The sequence below is a fragment of the Theropithecus gelada genome, chromosome 9 (genome assembly GCF_003255815.1).
Source record: "Theropithecus gelada isolate Dixy chromosome 9, Tgel_1.0, whole genome shotgun sequence".
In the NCBI taxonomy this organism is placed as follows: domain Eukaryota; kingdom Metazoa; phylum Chordata; class Mammalia; order Primates; family Cercopithecidae; genus Theropithecus; species Theropithecus gelada.
Window position 1 is genome coordinate 52,064,421 of NC_037677.1, and position 21,100 is coordinate 52,085,520.

General features: G+C 37.2%; 1 protein-coding gene and 1 long non-coding RNA gene across 6 annotated transcripts in view; one reads left to right on the plus strand and one right to left on the minus strand.

Moving 5' to 3' along the window:
* Positions 1-21,100, minus strand: part of NRG3 (neuregulin 3) — a 1,087,509-nt gene that overhangs the window by 712,117 nt on the left and 354,292 nt on the right. The gene's annotated exons all lie outside the window — the stretch shown is intronic.
* LOC112631994 lies at positions 16,721-19,518 on the plus strand. The gene is made up of 3 exons (XR_003121235.1): positions 16,721-16,901; positions 17,023-17,161; positions 19,285-19,518. It is a non-coding gene; the product is annotated as an uncharacterized LOC112631994 (long non-coding RNA).

Sequence of the window (21,100 nt, forward strand, 5' to 3'; positions counted from 1 at the left end):
TGTTTTTCCTCCAGAAAATGCTTATTTACAACTTTTTCCCACTTCTGCCAGACAAGTGGGTCAGGATGTGGTTATTCATTATTTATTTTTACTTTCTCACTCAACAAATGTTTACTATTTATTTTATTTTTCATTCAACAAATATCCAATAGTATTTGCTACTGTGAGCCAAGAGTTGAACTTTTCAGTGTATAAACAACATCTAAATCCTAAAAGATGGTGGGGATGGGAAAAGAATCTCCATAAGTACCCTCTTTTCCTGGGGACCAACTGGGGGAGCAGCCGGTGCAAATGAGTCTGCTTAGCAAGCACAGCAAAAAGGGAAGTGAATATCCAGCTCGATTCTCACATGGAAATCAACATGAATTCAATAGCCCTTCATTGAACATCTGTCTACTGGATGTAATATCCTGTGCAGGGAGCTGGAAGGCCATATAAACGCCTTCCCCAAGGAGTTTATAATCTAGGAGAAAAGATGACATGTACATGAATAAAATACCAAATACAGAGATATGGGGTCAAAAAGAAACCTAAAATAAAGACCTTTACTTAATAGTTTCAGAGAGGACAGACTTATGCTTGAGCATAGAGGATTACAAAAGGCATCAAGGGTCTGGTAGCCTTTGCTCTGGGTCTTGTGAATGGCAGGTAGGATTTTAATGGAGGTGGAAGGAAAGCACGATTCTAGAAATTAAGGAAAACACAGTGGGGAAGGGAGACATCAGTACTAACTATTATACTGAGACTTGCAGACAAGCCAGGAAATACAAACCAGGACTATTGAGGGCCTGATTAAAACTGTTAGGCAATAAAGAATGCAAATATGAATGTGAAACAGCTTAGTAACATAAACTAAGCTTTGTTTTAGAATAATTTGACTGCTGTGTACAGAATGTACTGGAAGCAAGTGATCTAACAGCAGGGAGACCACTTAAAATGATGATGGTCATAACTAATATTTAAAAAAAGACAGTAATGGCAGCACTTATATTGCACTTACCGAGGGCCAGGAATTATTTTAAGCATTTTTGCATGTAGTAACATATTGACCCCTCCCATTCATCCAAAAAATAGATACTATTATTATCCCCACTTTACCAATAAGAAAGCTAAAACCAACTTTACATGCAGATGGTCACCCAGCATGGAAGGTCAGAGAGAGGTCATGGATCAGGAAGGCAGGCAGACACTTGCCTCACCTCTCCACTCTGCTCTCTCATGGAGGAGCCAGTTCAACATCTTGGTGAGAAATGATGACAATCTAAAACTGAGGAGTCACAGTGGGAATGGAAGGGGCAGAATTTACACATAGGGACTGGGAACAGAGGGAGTAGACAGAGGAGACCAAGCAGCTCTCACAAAGGTAGTAAAGTGACATGCCACAGGGTAGAGGATTTCAGAAACAAAGAAATTATTCCAGAGAGTTAAACGGTACTGAAAAGTCAAAGCAGATTAGAATTTTGAAAGAGCTAGTGAATGGACTAAAAGGAATTCCCTGGTGCCTGTTAGGTCAGTAGTTTTAGAGCAGGGGTACAGGAATACATTGCAAGCGGTGAAGAGTGGATGAGTAATAAGAAAGATGGGCCATTGGACAGAGATGATTCTGTTCAGATTTTCATGGTAAAGAAATAATAAAATCAGAAATAAGAGTATGTGAAATTCTGATGGAGTTAAGTAAATGATACCTTTGCTATTACTACTATTACTATTATTGTTATTGCTAGTTATCAAGGTAAATCTTCTTTGCAGAGAAGGTAGGTAGAATGAAAATCAGCAGTAAATAGAAGGGAAGAGAAAACACATTTTGATTATTTGAACAAGTATATGAATATATCTGAATGGGCAGTCTCAATGCTCATTATAAATTACTAGAAATACCCAAGTGGTAAGTACCCTAGAGGGCTGCATTCAGATTCTGGTCTGAATTTTCGAGGATTCACCCTAAGGTTTGGTTTAAGCATAATAAATTCTCATTTTAGAATGAGACGAATCCCTGTATTCTAATGTTTTTCTGGGGGAATTAGTATCCAGTATTAGATTTTGGTAGCTTGTGGATCATGAAGCAACTTGGACCCTGTAATGGACTGAAGGTTTGTGTCTCTCCAAACCCATATGCTGAAATTCCAATCCCCAAAAGAATGGCATAAGAAAGTGGGGCTTATGGGAGGTAATTATGTCTTCAGTAATAGCTCACATAAGCAGAATTAGTGCCCTTATAAAAGGAACCCCCAAGAGCTCTTATTCTCTTTCTAAGAGGGGACACGCGAGAAGATGGCCACCTGCAGCCCAGAAGAGAGCCCGCACAGGAACCCAAACATGCTGGATCCCTGGTCTCAAATTTCCCAGCCCCTAGAACTGTGAAAAATAAATTTACTTGTTATGAGCTACCCATTCTATGGCACTTTGTTATAAGCCCAAATTAACTAAGATATATCCTAACATCTGTATAGACAGCCCTTCATAAGGTGCATCCTACATGACACATGCTGAAATAGGTTCACTGGATTGGGCAGACATATTAGACCAGCTTTGCTCAGGAGAACAATGCCATAAGCAATGTTTCCCCTCACTTCCAAGGGCAACATCAAATTTTCAGCCTCCTTTTAATTTCTGCAGCTGGCACTGCAGCTGAAGGGCCAACAGCATTACAATCATTTCTGACATTCCCTGGTCCTTTATAGCTTACGGCAGGTTTTCTCATCTGCAATTTTAGCGTACCTTATAACAGTTCTCTTATGTAGCCAAGGCAGAGGGTGGGATCCTGTATTAGAGAAGTGACAAACCAGACTGAGAGATGTATTTCCTTGCTCAAGGCCATTCACATAGCAGGTGGGCCAGCATTCACACTCAGACCCAGTGACTCTGAATGCCTTACTCTCTGAAGAAAAAAAAAAAAACTCCTTCTAAATATCAGCTCCTCTTTTTAGTAAAACCAAAACATGCCATCTTGTGATTCAGACTAAGATAATTTCCCTTTCTTTTTTTTTCTGCTGTAAATGTGTTTGACCTCTTAGACATATTTAACCCCTCTTTTGGTCAGACTTCAATTATTGAGATTTATATTCAGTTGTTTATGCCAAAGCATTAGCATATCCCAGATTTCACTAGTAACCAGGAAAGCAGTAATTATACCGTTTGCCAAAAGAGTAGGTGCCCTCATTATTTATGTCCGGGAAAAAAGTTTGTTTAGATTGTTTTCATCCTTCGTGTTTTCTCTTTAGTAAATAGTTATCCAGCTAAATTATTCATCACATCATCAGAGTGCTTCCTGGAGAAAATTCAAAAACATGTTATAACACCCTCAAGAAATGCACATCAAAGTCTGAATGATTACTAAAGCACAAAAATGGGGCATATCAGGCATTTTGCAGTATGTGAAAGCAAAATAGGCCAGTCTGGGAATGATCTAATATCACTGTCTTCAGAAAAGGAAGATGGTCACTGCCTCAAGTCTTTCCTTTTTTAAAATAAACCAGTTAACATAGAAACTGCCTTTTACATACAAGTGTAGACTCCACAGAGTAAGCAGTTATATGTGAAAACTGCCAGGACAAAGGGGGGCTAACCTCAAACATTTATTATCACAAGATCTTATCCTCTAGTTCTCATTCACATGTCATACTTTCCTGAGGAATAAATACCTGAGTGTTTCACAATATATGTTGAGTCAAAAAAAAAACCCAGAAGACTGGGAAAAAATCAGGCTAATGCTACAATCACTGGCATTTGCACAGATTTTTCGAAGTGTGAAGTAGGATAAACGTATTCTAACGTACCCGAGAGCAGGGCAAATTACCGAATGCTGAAATGAAATAAATAGCTGATCAAAGGAGAATTTTATTAATGATTTCCAATATTTTTCAGATTTTCCTCATTCTTTGTCTTCTCAAAAATGAGAATTCCTGTGTGGTTAAATTCATGTCCTAGTCCTTAAGTTAGAAAGCATCGCACAAATAACAGTTGCTATTAATTGAATGTTTTTATTATGTCAGGTACTTTACTTATATTATTAGCAATTTTTTTAAAATATTGAAAGCTAAGTGCCATGTTTCTCTTTTTATAGTTGTAGAAGGTGAATCTCAGAGAGGCAGAATAATCCAGTCCAGATGACACTGGCCCTAAGAATAAATCCAAGATTTTGGAGTGGAGATTTCTCTGTGTCTGCTCTTTTCACCAACATATATAAGTCTATTACAACAGGGGTCCCTAACCTTTGGGCCATGGACCTGTATTGGTCTTTGGCCTGTTAGGAATCACGCTGCACAGCAGGAGGTGAGCTGCAGGTGAGTGAGCAAAGCTTCATCCGTATTTACAGCCACTCCCCATTTCTTGCATTACCACCTGAGATCCGTCTCCTGTCAGATGAGCCACAGCACTAGATTCTCATAGGAGTGCGAACCCTATTGTGAACTACACATGCGAGGGATATAGGTTAGGCTCACCCTATGGGAATCTAATGCCTCATAATCTGTCACTGCCTCCCATCCCCCACAGATGGAACCCTCTAGTTGCAGAAGCACAAGCGCAGGGCTCCCACTGATTCTACATTATGTTGAGTTATATAATTATTTCATTATATATTACAATGTAATGATAATATAAATAAAGTGCACAGTAAATGTAATACACTGGCTAGGCGCGTTGGCTCACACCTGTAATGCTAGCACTTTGGGAGGCCGAGGAGGGCAGATTGACTGAGCTCAGGAGTTCGAGACCAGCCTGGGCAACAAGGTGAAACCCGGTCTCTACGAAAACACAAAAAATTAGCCGGGCGTGGTGGTGGGCGCCTGCAGTCCCAGCTACTCGGGAGGCAGAAGCAGGAGAATTGCTTGAACCCAGGAAGTGAAAGTTACAGTGAACAGAGATCAAGCCACTGCACTCCAGCCTGGGTGACAGAGCGAGACTCCGTCTCCAATCAATCCATCAATAAATAAATGTAATGCAGTTGAGTCATCCCGAAACCATCCCCCACTCTCAGTACCCCCTGGCCGGTGAAAAAATTGTTACCCACAAAAATGATCCCTCGTGCCAAAATGGTTGTGGACCACTGCTTTACATCATCATACATACTAATAGAACCCTTCTAAAGCAAAATACTTTTGAGAATTCAAAGTAGAGAAGAAAATACAAACAAAATAATTTAGATTGAGAAGACCACCTATTCCATCATCCTTATTTTTCTGACTAGGCAATGGCACTCCAAAAAGATGAAGTCAACTACCCAAAAATAGTTCCAGAACCTGGGTCTCCAGACTTCTAATTCAATGCTCATTTGGCTCACTCCTCCATCTTTCTAAATTCTAGATTTCTCTTACAATCTACAGAGTTGATGCTATGGTTTTCATAAGTACACTGAAGAACTTAACAGGTAGATTAAGGTAATAATCTTTTCAAAGAGCTCTGAAATTATCTGAGCTTCAGATAAAACAGCCATAATTAGGTTCCCTGCCAGGTGAACAGCATGAATGCTATTGTCACTGTGCAAGCCATGGGAAAGAGTTACAGGACAAAGGAAAAAAATCACAATGGTGTCTTTCTAGGCTTTTAGGTAAAATGCCTGTTGATGATGGAAAGAACACAGGATTCCAAATTTCCTTCCCAGATCTCATTAAGCAACTATCTGCACACCTTCTTTTTTTTGACTATTAATCTCCTTGAACCGATTCAGAAAAATATAGCATCATAATTAATATTAAAACAGTTAGTCTAACAAAAATTTCCAGGCAGATCTTTACCTCAAGTGGAAATTTCTCCTATTAAATACTATCCTTGAAAATATCACTAAATCTTGCGTAGCAATTTCTCTCCTTTTCTGTATAATGATATAGCTATTGTACCCAAAAGAAAAGAAATGTAAATTTTACTTACCATCAGAGCTCAGTTAGCAGTTACCTCAAAGTTAAAAATTTGTGTAGTAGCTGGAAGTCAAGATCTATGTTTCTTTAAAAAATTAACTATGGGAAAGTTGGGGTAACTTATTTACTTAAACTTTATATAATCATGACAATTCAGACTGAAAGACAATTATTTTCCTTCAGAATATGAATACATTGCTGAAATTTCTTCTAATTTCTAGGAATACTGTTGAAAAGTGTAAAGTCATTCTGAGTACTAATCATTAGGATTTCACTTAATCTTTATATCTCAAAACCTTAAAATTTTTGTCTTTAACCCTAGTATTATGAATTTTCATAAATATGTGCCTTCAGCTTGTCTTTTTTAAATTTTAAATTGTGTTGGGCACTTATATTGTAAATTTAAGTTACACTTTCTTTTATCATTTCTTTGATTATGTCTTCTCCATTTTCTGTTTATTTTCTGCTATTAGAGATATTTCTAGTTATCAGTAATGAACACGTTTCCAATACTAGAAGGCTTTGCATTTACTAGAAGGCTGTTTGATTTTTTGCATATTTTGATTTTTGCATATTTACTAGAAGGCTGTTATATTTTTCACATATCCAGTATTTTTACTTCTGGTTTGATTTCCTCTTCTGACAACAAATGACTTTAACTTTGGAGTGGGTCTCTTTTACATGCAGTAAAAGTTGTATGAAGGAAATGTGTGAAGCTCAGCAAAGCCCCTTCAACACAGTGCGCAAGAAAATTTTGTGGGAGGAAATAAGTACGCAATGCTTTCTGTTTGAGAGTTTTGCTTTGTTTGCTTTTCTTAAGGATCAAGTAGGTTCAACCTCAGGCTTAAGCACGATACGTAAAGGGAAGTCCTTAACATTTTCTGTTCAAAAGGCTCAGACTGTAGGTAGAAACTCAGGCAAGGAGTATCATTGAGAAACAGACAGCGCATTTGCCAGTAGACTTCCCTTTCCAGCAAATCAAAATTTGTAAATAAGGCAGAAGTGGCCAGATGGGTGGTGAATGGGTTCCCTGGCTGTGATGTACAGAAACACAACATTTGGGAAACACATGTACTTCACTTTCTCTTTCTTACTCTCTCTCACACTCCCACCCTCTCTCTCCACCAATTCTCCTCCATAAGAATTCCAAAGTCTTCTTCTACAATACAAGTAATTAGTTCTTTCCCCAATTTTGAAGATGCAAACCTCTCCAGGTCTCAGCTAAACAATAACGTCAGCTTCTGCACTCCTTAGAAAGAATGTTGTACCTATAAATGACTTTTTGCTTATTATTTTATAAATAAATCATTTTAAATTTGCTACATTTCACTGAGCACATAGTGGTTACTCAAAGGGAAAATACAAGCCCAATAGAGGGGCAAATATCATGGTCTGTTCTATTTACAGAAATGTTTGTTGTCCCTAATACATTTTCTGGCCCTTGATGGGTACTCAGTAAAAATATTCCTGAAACTGCAGGTTTCTAACTTTCCTGGAGACATAATTTAGACACCATCTTTTGCAAAGGATATTCACTTAAATAATTTAGAATTTTATGACAAGAAAATTCCAGACGTAGAAAACAAACAAAACAGGGGACATACACAATTGAAGTTGGATTGCATTTCTGAGTGGCTTCTTAAAATACCACTTGTATTGCACATGTTCTAGTTTTTCGCATCCCACTGTTAGGAAAGGCTTACAACAAATTATTTTAAAAGAATATCATTCACTGTATAAATGTTGTACAGTTTTTCCCAGATAAAAATATTTTCCTTATTGAAAAAAAGAGCTTATTGTTTCTTTGAAGAAACATGTTAATATAAACTGTATCAGCCAGGTATGTGCTGTGAATTTACATCAAATAATCTTCAATTTGGTGGGTTTCTAACTGTCTCAGAGTCATATGGTGAGAAAGATTCTTCCAGTCCACTCCAGGAAATGCTACTGAGCGGCTATCTGTTGCTTTACACAGATGGTAATTGACAAATATGTATATTAGGAAGACTTTGCAATGTACTTCCAAAAGAAAAGTCATTCTTTAATGCCAAAATATTCCATTCTTGTATTCTAAATAACTGGGGGCATTTAACCTCCATTACTTCATATAATTAGTTTGACACTGATATAATTAGTAACCACCACAAAAGAACAAAGATTACAAGATCACTGTAAATAAATGACAATTATTTTACTTCTCTAAAGAAATAAGGACTTACCTATTTTACCATTAGTCATAGGCAGACAATTTAAAATGTATTATGTGCTAAACTAGCTATTAATAAAATAAACAATGTGTCTTCCTTATGGTTAATGTTTAGCTTAGTTGTCCTTAATGTAAGAATCTGGGAATGGTGATGCAGGACAGAAGCAAAAATTTAAAAAAATTAATAGCTGAGGGCCCAGTTAAGCTAGGCACAAAAGATACCCCTTGCATACTGTCAGACACAGACATTTTACTGTTAAGGACACAAGTTTAGAATTGTAATTCAGCTAGATTCTCAAAGCAGGAAATGTCAGAGCTGAAATTTGATCTTCTGTGTGGCAAACTCTCCTATATACTACTGCTCCCCTCTCAGTTATGACAAAGAAATTATCTTTCAGTGTCATTTTTATACATTTTATCATTTAGATGCCATCTATAATTCAAATGCCGTGTTGTCTTTTGGCAATTTTTTGTCCTCACTCCTTAAAGTATATCACTTCTCTAATGTTCATAGAAAAGTATAAATTATTCTAGCTCAGAGAATCTACAGGTGTCTTATTTTCTCCCAAAAACTCAAGGAATTTCAACTCCAAAATGTGTGCATCCTTAAAAAGAATGTTTCCTCTTGCAGTTTGTCTCCACAGCATTTGCTTAAGAAAGTTACAAAATTATAAGAATAAAACATTGTAACAGGGTATTTAAAAAAAAAAAATCTTAGAGGCTTCTACTTGCCTATGTCATAATGTTGTCAAAAATAAAATGACCCCCACAAAATTGGAGCATTGAGCAAATGAGGGAGAAGAAAACTGAACCAATAAGAATATTATTAATAAAAACTGACAGAAGTCTTCTCTAAACACACTTGTATCAATATTCATAAAGAAAGATCTAATGCCATTCCATTTGACTGAAATCCAAATCTGTTGAACTTTCAGACAAAGTAAATGGCCTATTTATTCTGGAACGAACTACATAATCAACTAAGCATTTCACTTGAGGCCATCTTCCTCCACTAGATTGTCCCCTGAAATAGCATCAGACATTTCTCTGTGGACACTCGAGTGACTGACTGAAAAGTCTTTTTCCCCTAATGGAATTAGGAACCATTTCAGAGTCTTCATCTTCCCTTCAGTTCTAGCTCATGCTTCAAAACTTCCATTCTTCAAAAATTCTTAAGCAATCATCATTTAGTGGAAAATAATTCTATTAAAATCATATAATGCTATAATAAAACATGCATCTTTATGTATCTGAAATCTACACTTTCATGTTCGTATTTGGAAAAGAAAGAAGTCTGTTAATGATTATTTTTTGTTCCAAATGCATATAATTAACCAATTCAAATAAATTATCTTTAATAGAGAATTTCTCTTTAATTTCAGTTTTCCATTTAAACTGATAAAATCATATAATATATCGATAGTGGTATATTAATTGCTGGGGGGGGAAGAAGTGTTATTTTTCCTTTAATTATTTAACATAAAATCCTATGTCATGTCAGTTCCAATGAGAACTCTAGGCTAAAGCAGAAAGAACAAAAGGAAATGTGCCTTTACAGACTCGCACAAATAGGAAAAACTTTTTCTGATCAAATTCAAAACAGACATAAAATATGACTTGCACTCATTTAACAAATGCCAGTATTCTCTATTATGGGAAAAGCATTATAATATTAAGTGTCACTTTTCTTTCCCTAGAAGTTAAAAATAAGTTTCTTTTTGTGAATATAACACAAAAATATTTAAACTATTTCATTGTTTAATAGATCGTACTATAAATACTGGCTCACGCTACATATCAAAATAAAACTGGAACTAAGCTAACAGCAGATACAAAGGTGGAATAAAAATCTAAATCTAAAATGTAAATCCACAGATGTAAGAAAAAACCATGAGAAAATAACTTTATGACTTGGAGGAAGTAAAGAACTTTTAAAGCAAAGGCAGCAAAAAATAAGCAAAAAAAAAAAAAATCATAGATCATCAGTGACAGACTGGATTAAGAAAACATATACACCATGGAATACTATGCAGCCATAAAAAAGGATGAGTTCATGTCCTTTGTAGGGACATGGATGCAACTGGAAACCATCATTCTCAGCAAACTATCACAAGAACAGAAAACCAAACACCGCATGTTCTCACTCATAGGTGGGAATTGAACAATGAGATCACTTGGACACAGGGAGGGGAACATCACACACTGGGGCCTATTGTGGGGAGGGGGGAGGGGGGAGGGATAGCATTGGGAGATGTACCTAATGTAAATGACGAGTTAATGGGTGCAGCACACCAACATGGCACATGTATACATATGTAACAAACCTGCACGTTGTGCACATGTACCCTAGAACTTAAAGTATAATAATAAAAAAAAAAAAAAGAGAGAATGATGCCTACATTTCCGGCTTAGGCATCCCAATGGATGCTGATTAAAAAAAAAAAAATCATAGATTACAGAATGAGGAAGGATATTTGTAATATTTAAGACCGACAAACTAATAATGCTAATAGGTAAACAGATGCTTAAATTAATTAGTAATCAGATAAATTAAAACAACAATAAATATCATTTACACCAATTAAATTGGCAAAGAAAAAAACAGTTGTAAAGACACAGAAAAATCTTTAGATAATGTGGTGTAACCTGGCCGGGAGAGGTGGCTCATACCTGTAATCCCAGCACTTTGGGAGGCCAAGGCAGCCGGATCACCTGAGGTCAGGAGTTCGAGACCAGCCTGGCCAATATGGCGAAACCCTGTCTCTACTAAAAATACAAAAATTTTCCAGGCATGGTGGCACATGCCTGTGATCCCACCTGGGTAACAGGGTGAGACTCCCATCTCAAAAAAAAAAATATATATACACACACACACACACACACACACACATATATATGGTGTAACCTAAAAATAATGCACTAAAAATAAGTGGCATAGGCCCTATAACAGAGGAAATTCATAATTAGATATATGCTGTATCCTATATAGCTCAAATAAATAGTTGCATAAGTCTATGTGAAAATATACACTTTAGCTGCAGAGTCATTTATGATGGTAGAGGGTTAGAAGAAAACCAGTTTTCCATTACTGGAAAGAATTATGCAGGAATGAGAAGTGATAGATTATATGCTAACACAACAATGTGAGCTGAAAAGTAGGATGTTTAATCATAAAAGTGGAAACTAGCATGAAGTAAACAAAAAAAATACATGTAAGAACACACACAAATCCAAATGTACACATTATATAAATTAGAATGGTTTTCTCAAGGTTGTAGGGGAAAGGGAATGGAGAATGGGGAAAAGTGTTGGGGTAGAGAAAGAAAAAGAACTGGATGATGCAAAAAGTCAGAAGGCAATCAGCAATGAAAAGAACCTGAACTTTGATGTGTAAGAAACTTGCAATCAAATCCTTACAGTCACTTACTACCAATGTGACTGAACAAGGGACTTTTCTGTATGACTCTTTCCCCACTGGCAAAATTGAGATAATAGTTGTTACCTCATGGATGATGATTTAATGAGCAAAAACTTGATATTTTACGTACTCAATAAGGACTTTTTTTTTCTTTTTAAGCTTTTTTAGAACAGGCATTTACATTTGTCTGTGTTACAGGATTGTTATCCTTATTGATGCTTAGAATGTAGTCTGAATTCAAGTTTCTTTTGCTGAATTCTAAAATGCGAAAACAACATTACAAAAGGAATATTCAAGAGCTATGGGCAAATTCAGGCTTTGTAAAAGCATTTTATAATTCCAATTAAAATCGAAATCCTTGTTTTGTATATCATTTTGAGATGTGCAGCTAAAGTGGAATATTAACTTTAAGATTACTACCAATATATTAAAATCAGTATCTTCAAATTTAAGATTACAGAGAAATACTGAGATTGCTGAAAGATATCTTAACATGTTTCTTTTACAAATTGTAACCTGAAACCAACACTTTTTCTTATTACATTTTGCCATGCACTAAACCTCAAAGAGAATTCTCCAAGCTCTTTGAAAATTAAAATGTTAAAGAGTAAAGCAATAAAATGCTTTTACTTTGTCCTGTTACTAGATTTGGGAAAAGCATCATCTTGAGAGGATCTTATCTTCTTAAAGTCATGTAAGAACCTATGTTCATTTTTCAAATCATTGTTATATTCACAGTCTTCTTAGAAAATATACATTTCTATTTACAGGCCAGAATTTCAACCAGCCATTTATACTCAGAGGAAAATATGCTGGGGAGAGGTAAATTTGCCTAAAAGTATTGTTGATTGATTGAATGATTGAATGATTGAATATATATCATTCAAGAATAATATATTAAGCACTACTGTATAGCAAAAAAAATGCACTGGGGCTGAGCATATACCAATGAATGAATGAAGCAGACATAGTTCAGCCTTCACAGAGTATACAAAGTAATAGGAATGTCAGACAAAAATAAGTAAATGCTTGCTATCTATCCATCTATAAAATTACAAATTGTTGTAAGAATAAGCAGGAAAAACAGCACTCTAAGAAAAGGAATGACAAAAAGAACAGAGTATTCATGGAGATCTCCAACAGCATAAATTTAACTGACACCTGATGGATATAAAGATGACCTTTGTGAAGAGAGGCAGAAAGATTTACAAGGAGGAGGCATAACACGTTCAAAAGTGCTGAGGCAGAAAATAATTTGGTCTTTAAAGCTACAGACATCAGTTCATGGGACCTTGAGCCTGGTATACTGTGAACAAACTCCAAGATATGCAATTAATTTAGAAGCATCTCCATGACAGCCTGTAGACTACTGCATAGGGATTTGATATCATGTCAGTCTTCATGGGAAATCATTAGGAGTTTTTGAAAACACATTGTCTGATATATGTGTTTAAGAGTTCTAGATTTTTTTTAGGCTGGGCGCGGTGGCTCACTCCTGAAATCCCAGCACTTTGGGAGGCCAAGGCGGGTGGATCACAAGGTCAGGAGATCGAGACCATCCTGGCTCACACAGTGAAACCCCATCTCTACAAAAAATACAGAAAAACTAGCTGGGTGTTGTGGCGGGCACCTGTACTCCCAGCTACTCAGGAGGCTGAGGCAGGAGAATGGCGTGAACCCTGGGGGTGGAGCTTGCAGTGAGCCCAGATCGTGCCACTGCACTCCAGCCTGGGCAACCGAGCGAGACTCTGTCTCAAACTAAAAAAAAAGAGTTCTAGTTTTCATATGGAGAAGGAGGTAGAGGGCAGCCAGGACGAAGATTTTTCAATCAGACCAGGGAAAAGAAAATCATCATTTGGGTTAAGCAGATGACTGAGAAACTAAGTGAGAAGTGGACGGAGTAAAGATTTCTGAGGCCTTAAGGATGCAGGAAACAGCAATAATGACTCAGAGTTCTGGCTTCCACAGTGTGGCAGATTGTAATGCAATGTACAAGGATGGCAAAGACTGAATGAGGGGATCAGAAATCACGGGGAGCAGGAAATTTAAAGGAGCACCCTGGCTTTCATACCCCTAGAGACTACAATTCAGGTAACTGAGAAGCAGGGCTTCCCTTAGCAGTTTGGAGTGGAAGTCACAGGCCTTGGTTGTGAACAAAACTGACCTCTACTGACCACTTCCAGTGAGTTATGGGCTGTGCCAGCTCCTTCCAGTCGTGCTTGCGATCTCATTTACTTCTACTACAGTCCTGGAAGGTGGCTGTGATTAGCTACATTTAAAAGATGAGGAAATTAAAGGTCATCTTTTGTATCTTGTTCAAAGTTCTTTGGTAAATGAGAGTTAAGAGTCTAACGTCTAACTGTAAAAGTACAGTGTCCAGACATACCCTCAATTTACTGATTAGAAACAGTGGACACATGAAACTATTGAGAGTAAGGTATGTGTGTGTGTGTGTGTGTGTGTCTGTGTGTGTCTGTGTGTATGTCTGGCATGGATGGGGCATGCTACATAATGCTCATCATAGATCCAGTTCTATTGTCATCTATGAAAAGCAAGGAGGCAAGTCTCTATTAATGTAGAGGCACAATGCGGACTCATTCATGCATGATAAAACGTCTACCAAGTGACACACACAGACACACACACACAGACACACACTGGACAAGTTTCCAGGTCAGCAAAAGAGGCACAATCCCGACTACTATGCAGCTCAGAGCCTAGCAATCTGTCATTCTCGAAATACAATTTTCTTTACACAATGCCACCCGGTAGGCTAGATTAGCCATGCACATACATGATTCACATACAAGGTCAAAATGCTGTGTGCTACGGGAGATAAGGCACCAGGTGAGATAGAGCTCTATGAGAGATAAACTGCTATGGGTGGCAAAACAATATAGGCCTTAAGAGCAGTGGGAGATTACTTGGGATGGAAAGGTCACAAAAAGCTTTCTTTATCGATTAAGTAAATGCCTGGAACATAATAGGGTCTGAACTAAATGATACTGGAAGATGTAAACAAAATCCAATTTTCCCCAAAATTAATTGATGATGTATAAATAGAGATGTTAGAAAAATAGTTAAACTGTTTTAATACTGTATCTAAGGCTCAGAATAAAGAAGATCATACTCTAGTCCAGAGGTTGGCAAACTTCTCCTGTAAAGGGGCAGATAAGTTATTTTTCAACTTTGTGAACTCCACCATCAATATCCATCAACTCAGTGCTAATATTTTTGCAGGAAGACAGTCATGAACAATATGTACATGAATGGGTGCAGCTGTGTTCCAAAAAATTTGTTGCTTACCAAAACAAGTGGCAGGCTGGATCTGGCCCTCAGGCCATCGCTCGCTAACCCCTGCCCAACTCATTGCTCCCCAAATTTAATAGAATTATCTGTCACTCAAGTTGCTGGGAATGCAAGGAAGACACTGAGTCTAATTAGGATATTTCACACACAAAAATTATTGGAGAGAGCAGTTGTAAGTTGAGACTGAAATCAAGTCCCCTCTCTTGAGTGTTTCTGCCAAAATAAGAAATATAAACACATCCCGATTACAGAGTAACATGACAAGCACGGCTGAAGGAAGAAAGTTATCAGAGAGACCCGCTGCATAGCATGGTCACAGCCACGGCAGGTAAGGTGAAGTGGAGACAGCCTTGCCAGCCAGCCATCTCAGCTCTCTTTCCAGCCTCTCCTGACTTGACTTGGTATAAAGATCTTAGTAAGCTGAGACCATTAATAGAAGTCCAAATCCCAGTTAACTTTTACGATGCTGTCCCTGCTGTGGTTCTCTCTCATTTTTCTCTTTCATGTTTTGTTGATAATGATTGCCCTATTTTGAATAAAATATCGTAACAAATTGAACTTAAATCATTCATTCAACAATGATTTATTGGGTATGTCCTGTATGTTCCTACCCTTGAGTGTCTATAATGTTACTACTCTGTGATGGAACTGGAGATCTGATGGTGAGAAAACTGTTCATATTATCCCTACTCTCCTGGAACATAACGTCCAGATGACAAAACACAAAATAAGGTCACAAGTAAATATAATTGCAACAGTGATCAGCTGCTTTGAAGGAAACCAACTGCTGAAATGGAAAATACTATAGGAAGGGAATAATTTAGACAGAGTAGACAGAGACAGTTTTTCTATGGAGATCTTTATTTAATTAAATTTCCTTTAAATCAAGACCAGGAAAACGGTTCCAGAACCTGATAAAAGACCATTGGTATTGGAGCGTAATGAATTGCGGAGGAAAGAAGAGTGAAAAAAATTATGTTGGAAAAACCAGAGAAGAGAACAGGTTATGCTGGGAAGGCGTTTGGACCCTGGTAAGGTTTGCATGTTTCATCCTCAATACAGCTAGAAATCAGTGAGAATGGCTTTGAGCTGGGGAGTGATGTAGTTTGTTTTACCAATATTAATCAAAAATGGTTTGTACAGCAGCTAGGAGTATAAATGCGGAGAATATGATGGAGGGGGTACTGTGACAGAAAAGGGGTAAGATGAAAGTGGCTTGCTTGGTGCAGGGTGGTGGTGGCAGTGGCAGTAGAAGTGTAGGGAAGTTGCCGAATTTGAGATTTATGTTGAAGGAAGAACCAAGTTTTGTGGAAGGGTGGATGGTTAAAAGGTTCTTAAGTGTGGGTGCGAGCAGGTGGTTGTGGGATAGGAAGGGAAGGGTAATGGAATTAAAGAAGCCAATGGTTTCTTGTTTGACCTCCTGGTTGCCTGATGGTGCCATTTATCTTGAAAAGGAAGATTGGGGGAGAAGCAAGAGTGGGGAGGAGAACCAAGAGTATGTTTTGGACATATTTGAAAATTCATGGGGCAAAGAGGCAGTTAGATACACAAGAGTGAATGTCAGGCAAGCCATTAGAAGATAGATGGCATTTTAGGCTATGGGATGGAAAGTCATGATAGGAAGAAAGTGAGGGAAAAGAAGGCCCAGAACAAGGTTGTATTGTAGATAATTGTGTATTTAAATTGTCTGTACCTTGTGATGTTTTGATATCTTGGAAAATCTTTCTAACTGGGGAAGAGATCGCCTTTGCCTAAGGCTAGTCAATTCTTAAGCTAGAAAAGGGATCAGCCTGAAGCATGCTGTAACATGCAAACTAACCAACCTAGAGCCACACTTCCGTTACCTTGCCCATATACCCCGGAAACAATATTCTTCTGTCTTAAGCAACCCAGGGCCAGGTACCAGGCAACTAGAGAACACTGCTGTTTCCCAAAGTCTGGAGAAATTATTCAAAGTAGTCCTAAATTGTTCATCCTACCCTGCCTTACCTTTCTCTCAGAAACCCCAATAAAGGCCATGCCTTACAACTTACCTTGCTCCTGTTTCTGCCTCCTGACCACTCTGGTCTTCCCCATGTTGCCATGTATGGCATGCCTCCTGTCTCTAGGACCTGTGAGTAAAAAATACTTTATTTTCTTGAGTCTCTCCTGTGTCTCCTCTTGTAGCCTCATCTGGCCAATTGTCTCATAAACACATACAAAACAAAATTTCTGAGAAATCACAATATTTATAGATACAGCAAAAGAGAAAAACAATGAAAGTCTGTATTAGTAACCAGAAAAAAGGTCAGAAGTCTGAGGTACCTAAGAGAAGACAGAAAAATGAGATCTGGAATTTGAGAAGTGCCTGTTAGGAGAAGAGCCTTCTCTACTGTAAGCACAAGCAACAGAGAGGGAATGGGGATGTCAGGAGGGCATCCCAAGGACAGCATATAGGATTTTGTCACATTTTTCCTCCAACGATCACAGAAAACTGTGATCCATATCCACTATTTTTTGTTCCAAGTCTCTGATAAGTAAGTCATCCAATCCATGTTAAAACAGGCTAGATTCTTGCATCATAAGACCTAATTTATATTTTTACAAGATCCTTTTAGCTGCTTCCACCAAAGTCCCTTTCCCTCTGCATACACTGGAGCTTATATTGCATATTCTATTATTATGATATATAAGGTGTGTTTTCCCTGCTGGACTTGGGGGCTTTGAGAAAAGGGACTCTATTTTTCCTTTCTCTATCCTTCCAGCCAACTGAGCATCTGATTCTTTACAAAAGTGAGAGACCTACCGTAGTAGGGCCTCCAAATTTCTAACACTTGCTCTTAGTCCTACACTTAGAGCTTCAGTTCATGTAGGAGTCAGTGAAGACTAAGTGTGAATAGCACAGAAACTTGAAAGATAAAGTTGAAAGCAGTTTCTTAAAGATTTTTTTAAATGTTCTTAATTCAGAAACCATTAATCCAATTTAAGAGAAAACGGTTTAAAAATTTTAGAGAATTTATGAAGACATATCTTTAATGAAGAAAAACACAATGATATGTAACATTTTGAAATCAATCATGTTTTAGCAGTCTTCTATTTGCTTACTAGTTTTTACTAATAGTTTTCACACACTGAATTAAGTTTCCTGCAACTAATATGTTTTCTTCTCTTTTGCCCTGAAATTTCTGTAGATTTTCCATTATGGAATGTGAGTCTATGTTATGTGATGCATAGATATCCATTCCTGTTGATTTCTTGTGAAAATAAATAACTTTCTTACTAAATTTGATAAATAGTGCCCTTATTAATATGGTAGATATTTTCAGAATCAGTTATATTGTGTTTTGGTATGCCTTATGATGATACTAGTTTTTTTTTCCTTCAATATTTCACTTCGTTCTTTTTGTGCTTGTTTGTGTTACTATTAATAATTTATTATTAATAATCTGAAGGTCTCAGGTTTTTCTATTACCTTTTGTGTTATCTTTTAAATACAATGTGATATACTTTTTATTTTTTATTTTTTTGAGACGGAGTCCCGCTCTTGTCACCCAGCCTGGAGTGCAACAGCACAATCACGGCTCACTGCAACCTCTGCTTCCTGGGTTCAAGTAATTCTCCTGCCTTAGCCTCCTGAACAGCTGGGATTACACGCACCTGCCACAATGCCCGGCTAATTTTTGTATTTTTAGTGGAGATGTGGTTTCACCACATTGCCCAGGCTGGTCTCAAACTCCTGACTTCAGGTGATCCGCCTGCCTCGGCCTCCCAAAGTCCTGGGATTACAGGCATGAGCCACTGTGCCTGGCCAATATAATACTTTTAATCCGGTATTTCTTTTTCTTTATCTATTATCTACTGACCTTTCACTGTAATACTGACAAAATTTATACCTCCACTTACTCTCCAATCACTTCTCTTATTGCATTACCTAATTTTAACTGTTTACACACTTTGTTTTACTACATTTTTATGCCTTTGTATGTTTATGCTATGTTATTTAATACATCACCATTAAGTGGCATTTTTTTGCCTTCAGCTATAAAAGATGAAGAATTCACCATATGTATCCTGCCTCTCACCTTCTCTTCCACTTTTCGTCCTAAATTGTATCAGATAAATTTTTTCAATGTTACTATCCTTTGTAACATTTTCATTCTGTTCTGTAAACATAATTCTCAGAAATATTTTTACTTATTACTACAGTTAGAAATATTTAATATTTTCAACATATTTAATGTTTATCAACAGTTCTTTTGCCATAATTCCTCTATTCATTTTTATTGTCAGAATATTTTTAAAGGAATCTGGCAACTAGATTCTGAGCAGTACTACATGTTGAAAACTTTGTCAGTTGCCTTACTTTAAAAGATACACTGACTGAGTTTAGGAACATGGGTTACACTGCCTTTTCCTGAAAGCACTGGAGAGGCACTGACCTGTTCTTTTCCTAATGTGGAATGTTACTGAGAGGAATTCTGAGGTCACCCTTTGTTTAGGACTTAATCTCCTTTCAGACTCCCCAAAAGATTCCCTGTTCCAGTTGGCCTTCTATATTGGTGGTTTCTGAATACATACCCCAAAGAACTTGAGCATCAGTGAATTTTGGTATCTTCTGGGAACACTGGAAATAATCGCTTGAAGATACTAAGGGATGATTGTGTTTTGAAAGGCAAGTGGATTAGGATATTGATGGTGATCATTTTGCATAACTATTTTCATAATGTTGGGCTTCCAAACAAAAGATTAAAGTCAAAAATGCTTATTCTCAAAACTTCTTCACATCTGGAAAAAGTAACTTTAAACATTTTTTTCTCCATATGTTCATTTCTCCTTTTCAGGCATACCACTTATGTGTATGCTGAACTTTCCTGTTTTCTGTTTGGAGTTTTCTAACAAATTATTTTCATTCATCTACCCTGACAATTGTTTTAACTCATTGTTCATGTTAATCTATTTTGCTTCATTTTTTCAATCTTCACATGCTTTTTGATATTTTCAGTTTCTATTCTCCCTTAGGTTATTTCCAATGTATCTTTAGATTTAACATTCTTTTCTACTATTCTTCCCTATACTTAATAAGGTTTCCCTGTGTCCCCAACTAAAATCTCATCTTGAATTGTAATCCCCATGTGTTGGCGGAGGGACCTCATGGGAGAGACCTCATGGGGGCAGTTTCCCCTATGTTGTGCTTGTGATAGTGAGTGAGTTCTCACAAGATCTGATGGTTTTATAAGGGGCTTTTCCCCACTTCACTCTGCACTTCTCTCTCCTGTTGCCATGTGAAGAAGGACATGGTTGTTTCCTCTTCTGCCATGATTGTAAGTTTCCTGAGGCCTCCCCAGCAATGCAGAACTGTGAGTCAATTAAGCCTCTTTCCTTTATAAATTACCCAGTCTTGGGTAGTTCTTTGTAGCAGCATGAGAACAAACTAATATATTAATTTTCTTGTTTTATCTGCTTAAGAGTCATTTCCTTCTGTTTCCTTGCTATATTTCTTCCTGAATTTTCTGTTTCCTGAATGTCTGCTTTGAGACATATTTCAAATAAGTTATTGTTTTGTTACTGTATATTGCTTAATTTAGTAATACATTTGGGAATTAATTTCATTTTCTCCATGACAAAATTTTCCTGGTGAATATTTTTCAACTGCTTTCTATTCTAATTATTTTAATACAATGGTATTTATGCTGCAGTGGTCTTTTCTTCACATGGTGAGTCTTCATAGACTATATGCTGGCAATTTATCTTTGAATATAGTGAGTATTTGGAACTATGGGAGGAGGGTCAGAGTGGGATATAGCACAACAGTAATTGTCAGAGGCTGACCATGAAATGCACAAAAATGTACTCCTATGTCTAGTTTAGCCTTTAATTCTCCCCAGGCGAGAGAGAGATGGCACTCAGGACTGCTTCTAAAGGAGTTTCTCTTCCAGCTTGCTCCACTTTCTGACTCCTTTCATACAAGTGGTAAGCCTCAATGTCTCCTGACTCAGCCTCCCATCCTCCAGTTGCTTCATGTTCACTGGCTTCCAGGCATGCACTTGCCACAGAGTGCATTCTTGCAAATAAGAGATTGTTTTCTCAGACAGGCATACCATCTACTTCTAAAATGGCATACTGGGCTCTGGAGCCCTTCTTCCTATATTTGGCTGAAGATTCCTTTCATTAAAGGTGGAATTTCCTTCTTGTTATTTTAAATTATTTTTCATGAGGAAAGGGGGCTGCATCATCATTACCATTTTAAGTCCAAAAGTCTTCTATAGTTCAAAAATATTTCATATCTACAAATTAATTTGCCCTTACACCATATCCAATTACATTCAATGTGGT